The 21369-nt window shown below is 37.6% G+C and overlaps 1 pseudogene; it reads left to right on the forward strand.

The window, feature by feature from the left end:
• Positions 1 to 628: 628 nt before the first annotated feature.
• On the forward strand, positions 629 to 18389 carry LOC125078636 (NXPE family member 2-like; annotated as a pseudogene).
• The last annotated feature ends 2980 nt before the right edge of the window (positions 18390 to 21369 follow it).

A 21369-nucleotide genomic window follows, 5' to 3' on the forward strand; every position in this document is an offset into this window, starting at 1 on the left:
ACTGGTGATGACATTACCTCCAGTTACCTTGCTGTCCAGGTGAATACAATGACATTGTCAACTAAACCTATTTCATTTGATCAAGTATTTGTCTCTATATTGTTAGGAGCAGTATATGTAACTCGCATTCTTTGTGTGTTGAGAAGCTGGAGTGGTGTATTGAAGTAAGAATATGTAGACCATGACCTAATGAACAAAACGGGATACAAACCCACACATATGGCCTCAGCTGGTAGTTTCTTCAGCACCCAAACTCCCACTTCAGGGAAGTAAGACCCACAGGGCCCTTTTGATGAAAGGTGCAGTTTAGTTTCAATAAACATCACAAAAATACTGTATCTTTATTTTATATAATTAATTTTAAGCCAGTGACTTTCAAAACAAAAGCATCTGTTGGCAGGAGAGGAAGTCACATTTCATGGAAACGGATTCTTAGGATTCCAAATCTGAAAAACATTAGAATCCATTTTTGATAGGTGATTATATCTACTGAAATGTGTACAACCCAGACCATAATAATTTATACTGAAAAGAAGCCATATTTGTTGATAATATATATACCCCTTTTCCCCGAACACTTCAGTTGTTGTTCAATTTGAGAATCCCTACTCTCCTGAAGCAGTAGAATATGTTCAGAAAGTCCTTACCCTTTGAAGTACCACTGGATTCAGCAGTTTCACTAACCGAGACTGAGCTGAGAATAAAAGAAATCGTGGAGAAACTAGACCAGCTGATCCCACGCAGACCTTTCACCAATGGGAACCCCATCACCAGTGCCACACCCAGCACAGCCACCATCTTCTCCCCTCAAGATGCCTACTGCAGGTGGCATCCGCTAGACATCCTGCTGGAGGTGAGGGACCATTTGGGATACAGGAAGGAATATGGTGGGGATGTCCTGAGGGCCAGGATGTCCTCTCCAGCCCTGAAGGCGGGTGCTTCAGGAAAGGTGACAGACTTCAACAACAGTACCTAGTCAGTGTCACTTTGTTCTGGGAGGGTCAGGTCTCTCTGTCTCTCCTGCTCATCCATCCCAGTGAGGGGGATCAGCTCTTGGGAGGGCAGGAAACCAAGGCCATGACAGAGTGACCTTCACAGGCCAGTTTAACAGTGACACTTCCTGGATCCTCTGAGTGTGCTCTGACCCTAAACTCAAGTGCTGAATTTTTGGAAATACCTGGATTATCGAGACCAAGAAGCCTTCTACTGCATGAGGCCTCCACATGTTCCCTGTGAGGCCCTGACCACAGGATCCCCAGCAATAGAAACATTTTCTATCTTAGAAAGGAAGAAAAAAAGTCTTTTCCACAGGTAAACAGGCCTTATAGACAAAGAGGGGGGCTTATGTTCAGACCAGTCCTGCCTAGAAACTTTTCCTAATCAAGCTCCCTTAGATCAATGAATGTTGATTGGGTTATAAATCCCTCCACTCCTCAGAGTCTGTTCAGTGGCTAGGATGCTCACAGGGCCCCATACAGGTCATCTCTTCACCTGTCATTTTAAGGAGTATAACCAATGATGCATTTTACATCTGCCCATAGTTCTCCATGATTTGTAATACTTCTAGATCTGGTAACTTTTTAGAGACTGTGTTATCTATAACATAGTCCATGGAACACCAATCCTACAGGATATTAAAGGTACTATAAGAAAAGAAAAGAGGGGTGAATGGTATCATTCTTTAATTGCTTCATTTTGTACATTAAATCACCAAATCCTATGAATTTTACCTCCCATATAGCTCCTGAACTCCACCATTTCTCTCCATTGCTGTTGCCTCCATCATTGTATGAACTACACTCATACCTCCATTAGATTATCTCAACAATCTCCAGAGCTGATTTCCTTGGCCACAGTCTTGTTTCCTTTAATCTACTTTCCACACTGCACCCTGACTAATGTTTCCAAAATCTAGATGACTTTTCCTTGCTTAAAACCTGTTGTATGATCTCATTGCTCTAGGGATGAAATCCAGACTCCTTAATGTTTACAAAGACTTGCCCAGTTCTGAAGCCTGTCATCTCACCCTTATGCAGCCTTGCTCTGGCAGGTAAACTCAACTTCTATTTCACGAGCAGACCATGCTGCTTCTCAGCTCGGGCACTTTATAACCCCAATGACAACACTCATCATACCATTAAATTTCAAACATTTTTTAATCTTCTGAACTATAAGCTCTGTGAGGCAATAATAATAACTATTTTTTCAACATTTATTTATTCAATTTATCAATAGTTAGGACTTTCTATCTTCCAGGCATAGCTGTAGGTTTTTGGAATTCAATAGCCTAGTGGGATAAAAAGACAATAAACAGGTTTATAACAAAGTCACCAGAATAAAGAATTTTAATGTAAAGATGAATGCTATTTCTTTATTTTTTTTTTAATTTTTTTTTAGAGAGAAAGGGAGAAAGAGAACACATGCAGGGGTGAGAGGGAGGGGCTAAGGGAGAGATAAAGAGAATCTTAAGCAGACTCCACACTCAACATGGAGCATGACACAGGGTTCGACCTCACCACCCTGAGATCATGATCCAATCTGAAATCCAGAGTTGGATGCTTAACCGACTGGGCCACCCACATGCCGCTGGTGAATGCTATTTTAAAAGAGGCCAGGTAAGGCCTGTCTTGAATACAAACCTGAGAATGAGACACTTGAACAGCACCTTGAATGAAATGAGGAAGTGAGCCAGGTGAATTTGGGGGGAAACATCCCCAAGAGAGGGTTTTTGAACAGAGGCAAGAGCATGCTGGAATGTTCCAGGAACTGTGAAGGAAACCACTGGGGCTGCCATACAATGAATAAAGGAGAGAGAAGGTCAGAGGTATAGGCAGAGCTTAGAAGCCATCTATACATGATAGGAAGCCATTGAGGGTCACCATTTTATCTAACAGCCTAGTGTGATATCTACCACCCAGAAGATTCTCCACTGTTGAATGGAAAAATAAGTGAAATGCAATCTGGGAAGATAATTAAGTAGGTTTATTTGCAGCCCCTTTTCAGTAACTGTAGTATCTATCCCTTCAAGTAGGGATAGAATGCAGAACTTCATAATTATTTGGCCATGGAACAGTTTAATGGGTCATTTTAAGATATTTTGGTTCCATAGTTTGGTAGTTGCTGCTCTAGAGAGGCCTTGTATTTGTGATGTGGGTTCAGAACACCAAGTAGGATAACATAGTAGCCTAGAAATTAAAATTCAAATCCATTTTAAACATGATGATGATCCAAGGGCAGAGTGCAGGGCAAAACTGACCCTACATTTCTGTAAGATTTCCCTTTCACCCCTGTCACCTTCACTCTTTGATTTCTTGACCAAGGTATGGAACAATTCCTTTATCCTATGACTCAGACAAAACAGGCTGGACTTAAAAAAAAAAAAAGACTTTACTAATAACAGAAGGGGACATAATCATGCAGACAAAGAGGACTTCCCATTTCGAAGGCCATGTCTTAACTCTCCAGGAAGAATCTACCAAGGCTGATTCCATTTTCCCTGTTTGCCACATATGTCCCCCTCTTGAGATTGTCATCATTGTAGCCTGGGTTGGGAGAACTCTCGTTATACACTTTCCTGCCTGTTCATAGGAAATCCCAAATTCCTGGTCTGGCACAGCTTCATGTATTTTGGGTCGAATTATGCTTCTAAAGTGGGCTCTATTTATGACAATAATATGCCTGACCCTGTTTTACTTTCTAATAGACACATTTAGTTTGGGATTCCCTGCTTCATTCAAACTATCTAGTTTTTTCTACCACTGCGTGGAAGCAGAGATGTAAATTTCCTCACAGCTGATAAAGTGCATATATAAGGAATGGTTGGATTCATAGTTAATTCCATATCCAAGAGTTCTCATTAAATTCTAAACCCCATTTTTAGGCCCAAGTCAGGTTCTATGACCTCATTCCTTTCCACAAGTCCAAGGACTAAGCCTGTTTCTCTTTCATTTGTTAACGTAATAAATACATTTTCTCACTAAGTGTTCTCTCTCTCAAGCCTGGCTACCAAATCAGATGCTACCTCTTCAAATTCTCACTTCTTCAAAGTTAATTTTTTTTTAATTTTAAGGGTTTTATTGATAATCGTGATGGGAAAATAAACACAGGTTGCCACATGAGAAGACTTCATACTAGAAACAGAATTAGTTGATAATTCATCTTTCAGTTTCTATCGTGGTTTATTACAGATCCCCTACTGAAATGCAAAACGTATATATATACATATACATATGCATGCTTAATACTAAGAGAAGACACACTGAAATGAATGCCTTTATACCTATCTTTAATCCTATTTTTAATGTCCCAATGTCTGGTTTTAATATTCAGATTTACAAGGCAGCCAGATATCGGCGTCTTTTATCAACTTCAACCTTACCTGAGATAGACATGGAAGAATGTTTCAAATTTCAGAAAACCAAGTTCCCCATTGAGACAAATTTTAACCTTGTGCCAAAGATAGGTCTGATAGGATCCTTAGTAGAAACACTGGAATGACCATTAGGCTCATTTCACATTTAAGCACAGACACATTAAATAGCTTGGCCAAGGTAAGTTACACAAAGCAAATGACCAAATTGGAACTGGAATCCCAATCTACTTTATCCTCAAGAGGCTATAGCCATGTCTCCGCCACTCCACCCAACTGTCACCGTCAAGACACCCTGGCCCCTCACTTCTGCCATCCTCTGGTGCCCTTGACGAGTGGAATATTATTCTCACTTGCCTGGGATTCAGGCAATCTTTCTCAATTTTGGAAACTACTTCCCTTGTCCCTCTTGGAGGTCTCTGTCGCTCTGGCTCTGGAAGCCCTTCATTTCCCTAGATGGGTTTTATGTTGATGGATTGAATTCAGTTGACCAGATATAGTCACCATCTTAATTGCTAAGACCTGTATCTTGAGGTGAAGCTCACAGTGCTAGACAATTAAAACATTATAATGCATAAGTGACCTAAGTCCTACTCTCAAGGAGATGCTAAAGTACAGAGAATAGCCTCTGGGGGTGGGGGAGGTGTCCTGTGAAGGTGGAGAGTACATGAGGAGGAGGCTGGAGAAGTGAATGCTCATAGGAGGTTGTAAGCCAGCAAAGGAGCTTGGTCCTAATACAGTAGGCAGATAATGGAAAGTATGGAAGTATTTTACCTAGGAGAATAAAACAGCCAGCACAGAAGATGTTTTTAGGTGGGATAAAATAAAGAAGAGGAATATAAGAATTTAGGACAAGGTTCTCAAAGTAATGTCCTTGGATTAGCTTCAACTTCACTTGAAAGTTTGTTAGAAATCCAAATTCTTGGACCTCACCCCAGAACTATTTTTTCCCAGCTTTATTGAGGTGTGATTGACAAAAATGATACACATTAAGGTATATATTTTGATATAAATATACACTGTGAAATGGTTACCATAGTCAAGCTGAGTAACATATCCATCACCTCACATAGTTAGTATTTTTATACTTTTTAAATTTTTTTTTTTAATTTTTAAGTAATCTCTATAACCAACATGGAGCTCAGACTTACAACCCTGAGATCAAGAGTCACATGCTCTACCAGCTGAGCCAGCCAGGTGCCTCAGTATGTTAAAACAACACCTAAGATTTTCTTTCTCAGCCAATTTCAAGCCTATAATACATTAACTATAGTTACCATGCCATACATTAGATCCCCAGAGCTTAGTCATCTTATAACTCAGAGTTTATGCCTCTTAACCAACATGTCCCCATTGCACATGTCTCTTTCTGGATCTTTGGATCCCTGCTATTACCAAGAGAACAGTTTTCCAGAATCCTGACCCATTTACTTTCTCAGAATGTCTTAAACATATCAAGGTAAAGGTAAAGAAAAAAGGGAAAAAAATGCAGAGAGTTGAGTGTCTCAGTCTCTCTAAGCCACTGATTTTTATTTTAATATCTGGGCAGATATCAGGCTAATTTATTTTCCCATTTTTTGAAGGTCAAATGTAGGGGAGGAAATGACGAGGAACTTAACCTCCATTGAGATCTTACCATGTAACAGTAGGTCTATTGTGCAGTTGCTTGATGTGTTCACAATTTATCAATCTAAAAGACATTCTTACTCTGAGAAAATTGACATTAACCATTTTAATTTTTCATTTCTTGGGATAAAGAGTACCAATCATCTTGGGTTTTGCAGGAAGGATTTTATTCTTAGAAATTATTTTCATATAAATTTTAATGAATTTTCACCTTGAGTCAGATCTAAAAGTCTAAGGAACCCTTAATTTCAGCTGCCTACTCTCAAAATGTACAGGTTATTTTGATTTGAACTTAAGATTTATTCCTGATGATTCAATAATTGGGTAATGTGAAAATGTCTCAGATAAGCTACTGAGTTAGAAAATTTCTTCAGTGGCTTCTCAATGTTTCAGCCAAACCATCTTGATTAAGGTTCTATGAACTAGCAATTTCTGTGGATATTTTCAGTTTTATCACAGGAAATTCAGTGGTCAATACAAAGCCATCTCACTCACAGAAGCGATGTTCCTGCTATACTGGAAATAAAGTGAAGTTCAGAAAAAGCAAATGCCTCTCGTTCTAGCATTCAATGGTGTAAGCATTTACCTATTGCCCATTTTTCAAGTATTCAGCAAATGTTTACTGAGGACCGACTGTATGCAAAGAACTTTACAAAACCCTGTGGAGAACATATAAATAAATCATGAGCCCACTGAAAGCTCACAGTTTATGAAAAAGACAGATCCCTTCTCTCTGCCATGTCAGTCATCATCCATGCCCAACTTTTACACCAAAGGAAGTTCTTAGACTGAAGACAACTTGAGTTCTCTTAACACTTCTATGCTTTCCGTATTTCCTGAACCATAATTTCTAGTAATATCAGGAAGTTCCTTAGAAGATAATGCCAAATTTATTATTTTTTGAGCCATTTATAAACCTGATATAATTCAATATGCATGAATTTAAATTCTTAAACTTATACCACAAATCCCAACAATGCAGGTAGATGACAAAAAGGATATGCTATTTAAGTGGAAAAATATCTAAATGACCTGATTCTTGAGAGAGGAAAGATAGTAGATTAGGAGGACCCTGAGTTCATCTCGTCCCATGGACATAATGAGGCAATAACTATATGTACTGCAACTAACTCCGAAAACCATCTGAAGACTGGCAGAAGAGATCTTCCACAGCTAGTTGTAGAGAGAAGGCCACATCAAAAAAGGTAGGAGGGGTGAAGATGCCACTGGAAACCAACCCCTTGCATAACTGACCACAAATGGGAAGGATATCACAAGCACCGAGGAACAAAAGAATCGGATTCCACATTGGACATCCCTGATCTTAGAGATCTACAATGGGAAGACCAGTGTCTGTAACATCGGGCTTTGAAAATCATCAGGATTTAACTCTAGGAGAGCCAGAAGGCAATAGGAAATGGAGTCCCGTCACTTAAAGAGCTAGCCACTAGATAACAGCCTGAGACATAGTACAGGAATAGCAGTTTGAGAAGTGTCTGGGGTATATGTGAAGGAGATTTATTACTAATTTTAGGATATGTGCTACTGGAGTGGGGCAGGGATCTGTCGGAGCTTTCTACAGGAATGAAAGTGCTGGTAGGTGCCATTTTTCTTACCCTCCCCCAGACTGCATGGCCAAATGCTTACCAGAGCCAGTTCTAACACTTTCTATCCCTTGCTAGCACCTCGTGACCCATCCCAGCATTCCCCTGCAAACCTGTCTCACCCAACCCACTTGCCCCAACAGGCATCCCTCTGAGCTACATCCAGTGGGCAGCCCTTCCTGCACTGAAGAGTGGGGAAACTAAGCACACACACTGGCATCCCACATTTCCTGCAGCTGGACCTCTCACTTGCCTGTGCAGAGAATCCTGTGCCCTGCTCTTTGATGCCTCCATAACTGTCACAGTGGCTAATAGCAGATAGGTGAGCTGAGGGCTGGTCCCATGCACCAGTGGGTCTGTAGCTGAGTCTTCTAGGCCCACAGGTGGCAGACCTGGCCCACCAGTGTTCCCACAAAAAGCAAAGTGGGTCGTTACAGCAAGTTGGGCTGAGGATAAGCTTAAACCACTAACATGCCTATAGTAATTATGGCTCAGCCATAACAGGATGTCACATGTAGCCTACATAGGGGAAACCCATGGAGGGCCTGGCTCTGGTGACCAAAGGAGATTATACTACAGAGCACCACAGAAATCCTTCTATATAAGGCCATTATTTTCCAAGACCAGGAGAGATAGCTGACCTAATACATAGAAACAAACAGAGAAAGATAAACAAAATGAAGAAACAGAGGACTATATTCCAAATGAAGAATAAGAAAAAAAAATCACAAAAAAGGAGATAAATGAAACAAAGATAAGCAATATGCCTGATAAAAAGTTCAAACTCATGGTCATAAAAATATGCACTGGACTTGAAAGAAAGATTGATAAACTCAGTAAGAACTTCAGCAAAGAGATAGAAAACATGAAAGTAACCAGTCAGAGCTAAAGAATACATAACTGGGGACCTGAGTGGCTCAGTGGGTTAAAGCCTCTGTCTTTGGCTCAGGTCATGATCTCAGGGTCCTGGGATGGAGCTCAGCAGGGAGCCTGCTTCCTCCTCTCTCTGCCTGCCTCTCTGCCTAGTGGTGATCTCTGTGTGTCAAATAAATAAAATCTTAAAAAAAATACATAACTGAAATAAAATATACAGCAAAGGGAATCAGCAGCAAATTAGAGGATGCTAAAGAATGGATCACTGATGTGGAAGACAAAGTGGAAAGCAACCATGCTGAACAGCAAGATAATAAATAAATAGTAAAAATACTGTAAGAGACTGTGTGACATCATCAAGTATAATGTGAATGTTATTATCTTCCAAGTGGAGACAGAGAGAGAGGGAAGGGGGCGGAAAACCTAAAGACATGACTTTTAACTTCCCTAATCTGGGGGAAGGTAACAGACATCTGGATTCAAAGCAGGTGAGCCCCAAACAAGATGAACCCAAGGTCCATACCAAGACACACAACAATTTAAAAAGCAAAATCAAAGATAAAGACAGAGTCTTAAAAGCAGCAAGAGAAATGAAGCTAGTAATGTACAAGAGAAATTCCAGAAGGCTATGAGCTGATTTTTCAACAGAAACTTTGCAGGCCAGAAGAGAATGGCATGACATAATTAAAGTGTTCAAAGGAAGAAACATTCAACAAAGAATACTCTGCCAGATTATCATTCAGGATTAAAAGGAGACATAAAGAGTTTTCCAGATGAACTAAAGTTAAAGGAGTTCATCACTAAACTGGCCTTTCAAGAAATGTTCGGGAGAATTTTTTTTTAATGGAAAGAAAAGGCCATAACTAGAAGAAAATTATGAGAAGAAAAAATTTCACTGGTAAAAGCAAACAGAGTAAATGTAGAATAATTATTTACAAAGCTAGTATGGAGATTGAAACATAAAAGTAGTAAAATCAATTATATCTACAAAAGCTGATCAAGGAATACAAAAATAAAAAAGGTGTAAAATGACATCATACATAAAACATGGAGGAAGCAGTAAAAATGTAGTGTTTTTAGAATGTGCTCAAATTTAAGTGACCATCAACTTACTATCAATTGCTGTACATATAAGATACTACATATGAACCCCATGCTAATCATAAATCAAAGACTTATTGATACACAAAAAATGAGAATGTAATCCCAGCATCAAAACTCAAGAGAGCAAGAGAAGAAAGCAACAGAACTGCAAAAAGAAAAACAAAACAAAAAGCCAGTAATGTCATATATATACACCTATCAAGAGTTACTCAAAGTGTAAATCCTCTAAACGCTCCAATTAAAAGACAGTGTAGGACAATGAGTAAAAAAGCAAACAAGAAAAACACACACACACACACACACAAAACAAACAAGATCTATCTATATGCTGCCTACATGAGACTCCCTTCAGACCTAAAGCCAAATGCAGACTGAAACCGTAAGGGCTGGAAAAAAATATTCCATGCAAATGGAAGCAAAAAGGTAAAAAAAGAAAAAGCTGTGGTAGCACAATTATAGCCAACAAAATAGACTTGAAAACTAACCAGAGATAAAGAAAGGTATTACATATTGATAAAAGGATTACTCTAAAAAAAGGATGTATCAACTGTAAATATCCATGCACCTACTGTAGGAGCACCTAAAAGCATAAAATAAAAATTTACAGATTGAGAAACTGTAACAATACTAGAAGGGGACTTTGATCACCCCCCTTACATCAGTGGATATAGAATTCAGACAGAAAATTCAATAAAGAAACAGGGGCATTGAGTGATACATTAGACCAGATAGACTTCACAGATACATACAGGACATTTTATCCATAAACAGCAGAATGTGTATTCCTTTCAAATGTGCATGGGACATTCTACAGATCACTTGTTAGGCCATAAAACAAGTTTTAGTAAATTTAAGATTGAAATCCTATTGAGCGTTTTTTCTGATGAAAACGTTATGAAATGAGAAAACAATTACAAGAAGAAAATGCAAAAATGCAAAAACGTCAAGGCTAAACAACATGTTGCTAAATAACCAATGGGCTAACAAAGAAATCAAAGAAATAAAATACTTGTTGACAAATGAAAATGGAAACAATGGTCCAAAATCTTTGAGACACAATAAAAACAGTTCTATGAGGAAAGTTTATAGCAATACAGGCCTAGCTCATAAAGTAAAATCTAAAACAATCTAACCTTATACCTAAAGGAACTAAAAAAAGAGGGCAAAGGCCCAAGCTCAGTAAAGAAAGGAAATAATAAAGATCAGAGTGTAAGTTAAATAGAGATTAAAAAATAGATAAGATCAAAGAAATTAGAGCAGATTCTTTGAAAAAATAAATAAAATCGATAGCCAGTTCATCAAGAACAAAAGAGGACTCAAAGTAAAAATGAAAGGGAGAAATAACAACCAATTCCACAGATACAGAAAGGATTATGAGAATACTATTAAAAATTGTATGTGAACAAATTGAGCAACCTAGAAAAAATGGGTAAATTCCTGGGAACATAGTATTTCAAAACTGAATTAGAGAGAAATAGAAAATTCAAACAGACTGATTACTAGTAACAAAATTGAATTGGTAATCAAAAAAACTCTCAATCAAATACAAGTCCAGGACCAAATGGTTTCACAGGTAAATTCTACCAAACATTTAATGAAGACCTAATACCTAGTCTTCTCAAACTATTCCAAAAAACAGAGAGGATGGAAAACTTCCAAACTCCTCCTACATGTCCAGCATTATTGTGATACCAAACCCAGATAAAGATACTAGGAAAAAAGAAAACTGTAGGCTAATATTCCTGATGAATATAGATGCAAAAATTCTCAATATTAGCAAACCAAATTCAACAATCCATTTTTAAAAAATTATTTTACATAGCTGTCCAATGGTTTTTCCCAAAACCATTTATTGAAGTGATAGTCTTCTCCCTATTATATATTCTTGCCTCCTGTCATAGATTAGTTGGGTCACTTGTAGATAAGTATGGGTTATTTCTGTGTCTCTATCCTGTTGTACTGATCCACATGTCTGTTTTTGTGCCAGTACCATACTGCTTTGATTACTACAGTTTTCTAGTGTATCTTGAAATTGGAGATTGTGATACCTGCCGTTTTGGTCTTCTTTCTCCAGATTGCCTTGGCTCTTCAGGGTCTTTGTCCTTCATACAAATTTTGGGATTATTTTTTCTAGTTCTGTCAAAAATGCTATTGGAACTCTGATAGGGATTACATTAAACCTGCAAATTGTTTGGGGTAATATAGACCCTTTATTCTAATGACATGCATGGAATACTTTTCCACTTGTTGGTGTCATCTTCAATTCTGTAGTCAATGTCTTACAGGTTTCAGAGTATAGGCCTTTAACTTTTGGTTAAATTTCTAGGTATTTTATCTTTTGGTACAATTTTAAATGGGATGGTTTTCTTAATTTCTCTGTCAGCAACTTCATTATGAAATTGGACCACTTTCTTATACCATACCCAAAAATAAATAAAAAATGGATTATAAACCTAAATGTGAGACCTGAAACCATAAAACTCCTGGAAGAAAACAGGCAGTAATTTGTTTGACATAAACCTTAGGAACATTTTTCTAAATAGGTCTCTTTAGACAAGAAAAGCAAAATTTAAAAAATGAACTATTGAGACTATACTAAAATAAAAAGCTTTTGCATAGGGAAGAAAACAAACAAAATAAACAGGCAACCTACTTAATGGGAAAATATATTTACAAATGATATATATTACAAGGGGTTAATACCCAGAATATATAAGGAACTCCTACAACTCAACACGAAAAAAACCCCAATCTGATTAAAAAAATAGGCAGAGGACCTTAGCAGACATTTTTCCAAAAAAGACAGACATTTCCAACAGACAGGAAAACATGCTCAACATCACTGATCATTAGGCAAATGAAAATCAACACAAAGAGGTATCACTTTATACCTGTCAGAATGGCCCAAATAAAAAAGACAAGAAATAACAAGTGTTGGCAAGGATGGAAAAAAAAATAACAACAACAATAAAAAAGAACCCTTGTGCAGTTTTGGTGGGAATGTAAATTGGTGCACCTGCTGTGGGCAATACTATGGGTGTTCCTCAAAAAAATTAAAAATAAAATTATCATATGGTCCAGTAATTCCACTACTGGGTATTTACCCCCCAAAATAAAAACACTAATTTGAAAAAAAAATAGGTATCCCTATGTATATTGCAGCATTATTTACCATGGCCAAATTATGAAGGCAACCCAAGTGTCCAATGATAAATGAATGGGTAAAGATGATGTGATATATAAATGGGATACTACCCAGGCATAAAAAAAGAGCAAGATTGTGCTGTTTGCTACAATATGAATGGACCTAGAATGCTGAATTCTCCAAGTGAATTAAGTCAGAGAGAGACTATTACCGTACGATCACTCGGATGTGTGTAATCCAAGAAACAAAACAAATGGACAAAGAAACTGACAAAAGCAGAAACACACCCAAAAAAGGGAGAACAAACTGATGGTTGCTGGAATGGAGAAGGTGAGGAGATGGTTAAAAAGTGTGAGGGGAGTGGGAGGTACAGGCTTCCAGTTAAGGAATAAATAAATCATTAGCATGAAAGGTACAGCATAGGGAATAGAGTCAATGGTATTTTAGTAGTGCTGCATGGTGACAGATGGTGGCTACCCTTGTGGTGAACACAGCTGAACATAGCTGTCCAATTACTATGTTATGCTTGTGAAACTAGTGTAACATTGTGTCAACTGTACTTAAGTAACAAAACAATAAAATCAGAGGATTTTTTTCCCCTGCTATGATCAAGTGCAATTTATTCTGCAGATGCCGGAATTGCTCAGTATTTGCAAATCAATATTATACATCACATTAAGGCAAGGAAGGATAAAAACCATATTATTATCTTTTTAAACTATTTTATTATTTATTTTTTGAGAAAGAGAAAGTGAACCAGAGACAGAGAGGGAAAGAGAGCATAAGATGGGAAGAGGCAGAAACAGACTCTCCACTGAGCAGGGAGCCCTACATGGGCCTCAATCCCAGGACCCTGGGATCATGACCTGAGCCGAAGGCAGACGCTCAACAGACTGAGCCACTCAGGCACCCCTATGATTATCTTAATAGATGCAGGAAAAGCACTTGACAAAATTCAACATACATTCGTGATAAACACTCTCAAGGTAGCTTTAGTGACTATCTACCTCAAAGGGCCATCTAGGACAAACTCACAGTTCACCTCATACTCAATGGTGAAAAGCTGAGTGATTCCTCTAAGATCAGGAATAAGACAAAGATGTCCACTCTCACCACCTTTACTTAACATAGTATTAGAAGTCCTAGCCACAGTTATCAGACAACAAAAAGAAATAAAAGGCTTCCAAACTGGTAACAAAGAAGTAAAACTACCAGTATTTGCAGATGGCATGATACTGTACATAGAAAACCCTAAAGACTCCACCAAGAAATTACTAGAAATAATAAATGAATTCAGTAAAGTTGCAAGATATAAAATTTACAGAAATTGACTGCATTTCTATACACTAATAATGAAGTGTCAGAAAGAGAAATTAACAACTCCATTGACAAGTTTACCAAAAAGGATAAAATACCTAGGGATAAACTTAACAAAAGAAGTGTACTCTGAAAAGAACTGTAGGACATTGATAAAGGAAACTGAAAATTTCACAAATGAAAAGATAGCCCATGCTCATGGATTGGAAGAATGTTGTTAAAATGTCCATATTACACTGAACAATCTACAGATTCAACGCAATCCCTACCAAAACAGTATCTTTTTTTTTTTTTACAGAACTAGAATAATCCAAAAATTTGTATGCAGCACAATAGACCCTGAATAGGAAAGCAATCCTAAGAGATAAGACCAAAGCTGGAGGTATCACAACCCTAAATTTCAAGATACACTCTAAAGCGATAGTAATCAAAACAGTATGCTACTGGCATAGATCAGTGGAACTTACCTAATTAGTCTATGGCAAAGGAGGTAAAAATATGTAATGGGAAAAAGGGAATGTTTTCAGTAACTGATATTGGGAAAACTGAACAGACTATATGCTAACTAACTCAAGTTTAAACAGATTTCAAAACATAGAAATACCATGTCATTCAGTAATTTCACTACTGGGTATATATGCACAGAAAATGAAAACATGAATTCAAAAAGATACATACACCCCTATGTTTATTAAAGCATTATTTACAATAGCCAAGATATGGAAGCAACCTAAGTGTCTATTAATAGACGAATGGAAAAATAAAAAGATCTTGTATATATGAATACAATGGGATATCACTCAGCCATAAAAAGAATTACATCTTCCACTTGCAACAAAATGGGTAGGCCTGGAGGGTATTATGTTCAACAGATAAGTCAGAAGGAGAAAGACAAATACTCTATGATTTCTCTTTTGTGTGGAATCTAAGCAAAACAAAACAAAAAAAGAACCATAAACAGACTCATTAGTAGAGAGAACAAGTTGTTGGTTGACAGAAGGGTATAGGGCTAGGAAGATGGATGAATAGGTAAAGGGGATTAAGATGTACACACTTGCAGTTTATAAGTCACAGACAGAAAGTACATCATAGGGAATTCAGTCACTAATACGGTAGTAATGTATGGTGACAGATGGTGACTATAATACTGTAATAATGTACGGTGACAGATAGTGACTATAATTATTGCAATGAGCACTAAGGAATGAGCAGAATTGTGGAATCCCTATATTGTACACATGCAACGAATATAACATTTTATATCAACTATACTTCAATAATAAATTTTTTTAAATGACCTGAGTCTTACCTTGACATGAATCAATGAATAAGCTTAGGCTAATTTCATAGGAGAATATTCTGAATAAAGAGGTCTTCCCTTTTTCAGCACTAATCAGACCAGGCCAATAATCTGTTCAGCCTGGGCACAGCAATGAAATGTTTAACCTGAGAACCCGATTCTGGGGCACCCAAAATAAACAATGTGAGACATCATTTCATGAACACGTTCAAGATTTCTTCATGGATAAGTAGAGTTTGAGGAAAAGATCTGTTATATAATGAGGTCAATGTTATTGGCACAATATTTAGCTGGGGTACTGAATTCTGCTATTTCATGCCCAAACATTTCCTCCTGAATTGGCTAGCAGTGGAGTAGCTTTGGGGACCCGGTAAAGGCTGAGAAAGACCTTGCAAATGCATGAGAAAAATTATCACCACTCCATGATTAACTATTCATTTGTGAGATTCGAAAGTGAGAGCTTTTAATTCACTCCTTTAACAGGATCTTGTTTAATAAATATTTATGGAAGAGAGGAGGGTATAAGTCAAGAAAGATGGAGGGAAAAGAGGGAAAGAATGGAATAAATTAAGAATGTGTTTCAGAAATAATTTGTGGTAATAATGTTTTATTGTGGGTATTTTTATTGCCAGAGAGTGGGAACACAAAAAAGAAATGTCAGATTGGAATGAAGACTCCTTTCCCCAGTGGTTATACCGTAAAAAGAAGGTGGATTATAGCATTTTGTAAATAGATCAAATCAAATGGAATGCAAAATATAGATGACTGCTTGAAGAGAAAACTTATTGACCTCATGGGAGTTTCAACACTGCAACAGTGGATTTACTACTTACAAAAAGTGATGAAAAGTATGTACTTTATTTTTATTTTGAAATTACAGTTGGCTTCTGAGGTTGTTTTTATAATAATTGTATTTCTTTTCTGATGTTTGTTTTGCTTTAAAAATTTGCCAAACATTTAGATTTGGGCTTTTAGGAAGTTAAATTTTATTTTTTCATTCATGATGATTAACATTTTTCTTCCTCTTCTTATGTCCTAATAAAAAGTTTAAAAGTTGTGTTAAGATTTTATTTTTTAAAAGCTTTAATTTGAGAGAGAGAGAAAGAGACAGAGCATGAGCAGGGGGGAGGAGACAGAGGGAGAAGCAGAGACTCCTTGCTGAGCAGAGAGCCCCACATGGGGCTCAATCCCAAGACTTAGAGATCATGACCTGAGTCTGTGCTTAACCGACTGAGCCACCAGGCACCCCCAAAAATTGTGTTAAGATTTTAATGTATCTGATATAGTTCTCCTCTTCCCATAGGCAGTGAAGCTTTTATAGTTAGAAATTCTCTTGGTTAGAATTTTACAAATGTGTGCATTTAAAAATTATGATTATTTTCCTTTCATTAAAAAGATATACTGATTTGTTTTCCATCAGCCTTAAAATATTTTGATCATCAATGAACCGGGGTCTTCAGCATATGGTAGATATTGAAAACTCCAGGCTTCAAAAACTAGCAGAAGCACCCTCAGCCACAACCTTATAAAAGGGAAGGTAAGTGGCATAAATATGGTCACACTAATGGAAGTTGCATGGCAAATCTTGAAATAGAATTGGGGCACTTTGGGGAGCCTGGATGGCTCAGTTGGTTAAGCGTCCGACTTATGGTTTTGGCTCAGATCATGATCTCAGGGGTCATGAAGTAGAGCCCTGTGGTGCTCAGCCTGGAGTCTGCTTGACGTTTCTGTCTCACCCTCTCCCTCTGCCTACCCTTGTACGCTCAGGTGTACATGCTTTCTCTCAAATAAATAAATCTTAAAAAAAAAAAAAAAAAAGAATTGGGGCACTTACCTTTTGACCCCAAATACTGCTCATCATGATTAAGTTAAACTAGAAAATGGTAACAGAAACAAGTATGCTTTCTACAAAGTTTGGTGTTGAAACTAAAATGAAACTATCAAGATAACATGTTTGTACCATTTCTAAGTATCAGTTTGATGACTTTACACTGTTACTCAGTAGCACCAAGGAAAAGCTTACTAACTTGCATTTTCCTGGAGCTTAGCTTTGCTAAATTCTTTTTGGCTCTGGAAATGTTCACCTTCATTTTAAAGAAGCCAGATGTGTAACAGATTTTGTGTATGAAAGGAGTATTCCTTTTAGTGTATGAGGTTAAAGCAAGTGCAACTCATATGAAAAAGTATAATTAACAATGATTTATGTTAAATTTGCAATAGAGGGCCACCTGGGTGGCTCAGTGGTTAAGCCTCTGCCTTCAGCTCAGGTCATGATCTCAGGGTCCTGGGATCGAGTCCCACATCGGGCTCTCTGCTCTGCGGGGAGCCTGCTTCCTCCTCTCTCTCTCTCTCTGCTTGCCTCTCTGCCCACTTGTGATCTCTCTCTGTCAAATAAATAAAATCTTTAAAAAAAAAAATTTGCAATAGAGCTGAAAAGAGGACATTGTGATGGAATTTCATCTTTAACATTTTATGATCTTAAACTTGTCTTTTAGTGGGTTTAAGAGCCTGTTTACTTGTAAAGAATTTGCCACCTCTCGAGCTTACTGCTGACCTGTTCTCTTGTGAAATTTCTTGCACATCTGAATATTGTGGAAGGAACAAAACTAACCATGAGAGAAAACAAAACAAAACAAAACAAAACACATGTATGTTTCTGGATGCTGAAAAATGTATTTTGATTCAATGGAAAAACATGATCATCCTTTTATCACCAAAAATCTGTTTTCACTGACAGATGAAAACTATATATCCCAAGGGAAATTGATCTGGTAGCCAGAGAGAGACAGAGCCATTATCATTACCCTCAGCCAGCATTTCAGACCCTTTTCTGCTATGATTTTCGTCGTTAAGGCCATTAATGTACAAAAGGCCATTGAATATCTACTCTTGAAAAGTCCAGAGACCAAGGTGATCCCTAAAACTGAAAATACCAGGGGGGAAAAACTAAATGCAGAGAGGTTTAATAATTATGGCAATATTCAAAATCTTATCACGAGGGATATTTTTGTGGTTCTCAATGGGGGTATTATTGATGCCTGGGACATGTGATTTGAAATTGGATTACCATGTTCTTAAACTATTTTGCTAGAGGAAAAATATAGAAAAACCAGTACTAGCCATTCTCTATAGATGACCTAACTTACATTATAAGGTTATATGCAATCCATGTATGAAGAAATGAAATTTTAAAAAAATACAGTAAAATATACATAACATAAAAATTACCATTTAAACCATTTTTAAGTGTATAATTCAGTGGCTGTGCAATTCAGATACATTCACAGTATTGTACAATCATTCATCATGATCCATCCCCAGAACCTTTCATCATCCCAAACAGAAACTCTGCCCATAAACTAACTCCTCATTCTCCCTTATCCCACCACACCTGGCAATCAACATCCTACTCTGTCTCTGTGAATTACACTATTCTAGGTAGCTCATATAAGTGGAGTTATACAATATTTTTCTTTTAAGATTTTATCTATCTATCTATCTATATGACAGACAGCAAGATCACAAGTAGGCAGAGAGGCAGGCACAGAGAGAGGGGGAAGCAGGCTCCCCACTGAGCAGAAAGCCTGATGTGGGGCTCGATCCCAGGACCGTGAGATTATGACCTGAGCCGAAGGCAGAGGCTTAACCCACTGAGCCACCCAGGAGCCCCAACAATATATGTCTTTTGTACCCACTGATTTCATTCAATATAATGTCCTCAAGGTTTATCCATGATTTTGCCTTAAAAAATTTCCTTTTTTAAGAATGAGTAACATTTCATACGATGTATACTCGACATTTTGTTTATCCATCATCTTTTGATGGACATCATCTATGATGGATGTTTCCACTTTTGGGCAATTGTGAATAATGCTGCACAGAAGAAGAAACCAAACGTGAAGGAATGTCTTCAATGCTGAGTGTAGTGACAGAATAGCAGATCATCATTCATAATTTAGTTGAAAGAAATGCATGGCCCAGAAATGAATAGTCTAAATAATTTAAGTTTAGAGAAAATGGGATCTGTAGGAGAAAACTTGGTGGAATCAGAAAAGAAGTCTTCTTGCTTAAGAAAATTATTTAGAATTTGGTAACCAGTCGTCTTCTGGATTCCAGTAAGAGTCAGAGATCACAGTCAAAATGCACAAATGCATTGAGAGAAACTAAGTATTATGTTAACATACAGATCCTGAAACACTGATTCTTGCAGACCCTAGAGGTATGAGGTGAGATCCCCTCCAGAGGACTGGAAATGATTTTATAAACTTTGTCTCTAAATACTCTTTTTAGCGTGAGAGTATGTACTCTTCCCATTAACATGTTCGAAGTGTGAAGAGTAGAACTGTTGTTACTCCAGGATGATTCCTTTGTCTGGAATGTGCTTCTCGGTGAGAAGTGAAAATGTAATAGTAGAGCAATGGTGCCATGGTCAAGGCTCCTCTCAAGGAGGAGGGAACACACAGGAGAAAGCTCTTTCTTGTGGGGTACCTGGGCCGCTCAGTGGGTTAAGCCTCTGCCTTGGGCTCAGGTCATGATTTCAGGGTGCTGGGAGCGAGCAGCAGGGAGCCTGCTTCCCCCTTTCTCTCTGCCTTCTTCTCTGCCTACTTGTGATCTTGCTCTCTGTCAAATAAATAAATAAATTAAATAAAATAAAAAAAGAAAGCTCTTTCTTGTATCAAGTTACCTACTTGTCCAAATTCTTTTTAAAGGAAACTTTTTTTTAAGGTTTTTTATTTAAGTAATACCCAACATGAGGCTTGGATTCACAGCCTTAAGATCAAGAGTCATGTACCCTACTGAATGAGCCAGCCAGGTGCCCCTAAAGGAAACTTCCGAAATAAATCTATTCTTCCAGCTAATGTACTCTCACCTGCTTACGTGACTTAGCACTTCCCCTCCCCAAGGCCACGTCAAATTCCTTCATCCTAGTTCTAATAGGACAAAGCGTCTGGTTTTATCATGGTTCTTCTCCAGAAACACTGAAGTTTGTCTTATGTCATTCTACAACATGCCTTCCACCCCATCTCACATGCCCTAATGAAAAGTGTCACCAATTAGTACAAAATCATGACTTACCACTTCTCTTATGCGACAGTTGCACCGTATCACAGAACAGCCACAAGCCACGCATGACTGGGTTTTTTTCTTAAGATTTTATTTATTTATTTGACAGGATGACGGAGATCACAAGTAGGCAGAGAGGCAGACAGAGAGAGGAGGAAGTAGGCTCCCTGCTGAGCAGAGAGCCCAATGTGGGGCTCGATCCCAGGACCCTGGGATGATGACCTGAGCCGAAGGCAGAGGCTTAACCCACTGAGCCACGCAGGTGCCCCCACACGTGACTGTTTAATTAAAAATTAGCTCCTTGGTTGCAGTAATCACATTTGAAGTGTTCAGCAGACACATGCACCGAGTGGCACTATACTGACAGGACGATATTTGCTTGCATTTGCTTCTGGAGAGTATATGTATGTATGTGTATGTATATATATATTTTAATGTTTCGTTGTGATATTTGGCTATATTTTTAAAAATAAGCCAGTGATATTTTATTAATTTTATGGTGAGTAAAAGAAATCATCAAATGTTGTTAAGCATCAAACTCTTTTAAGACATTTCAAGACTTCCAGCTCAGTCTTTAAAAAAAAACCAAAAAACAAAACCCGGGACCTACATATTTTATAATGTTTGGGCCTTGAAGTCATAGTTTCAGGTGATTGAAGATATTGACTATATTGCTAATATATAAGACTTGAGCAAGCCGTTTGAAATGTTACAAATGTTCTTTACTGGTATTAGTAGGCCTGTTTCAAGAACCCAGGTATATACAATGGAATAAAACTAGAAATCATTAGCATAAGGAAATCAGAAAAATTCTTAAATATGTGGAAATTTAACCATGCACTCCTAATTGATAGGTGAAAGAAGAAATAAAATTTAGAAAATATTTGGAGACAAGTGAGAATAAACACACAAAATATTGAGACTTCTGGGATGTTGCAAAAGTGCTACAAAAGGGAAGTTTATGAAC

This window comes from Lutra lutra, chromosome 10 (genome assembly GCF_902655055.1).
Source record: "Lutra lutra chromosome 10, mLutLut1.2, whole genome shotgun sequence".
NCBI classification, from domain to species: Eukaryota; Metazoa; Chordata; class Mammalia; order Carnivora; family Mustelidae; genus Lutra; species Lutra lutra.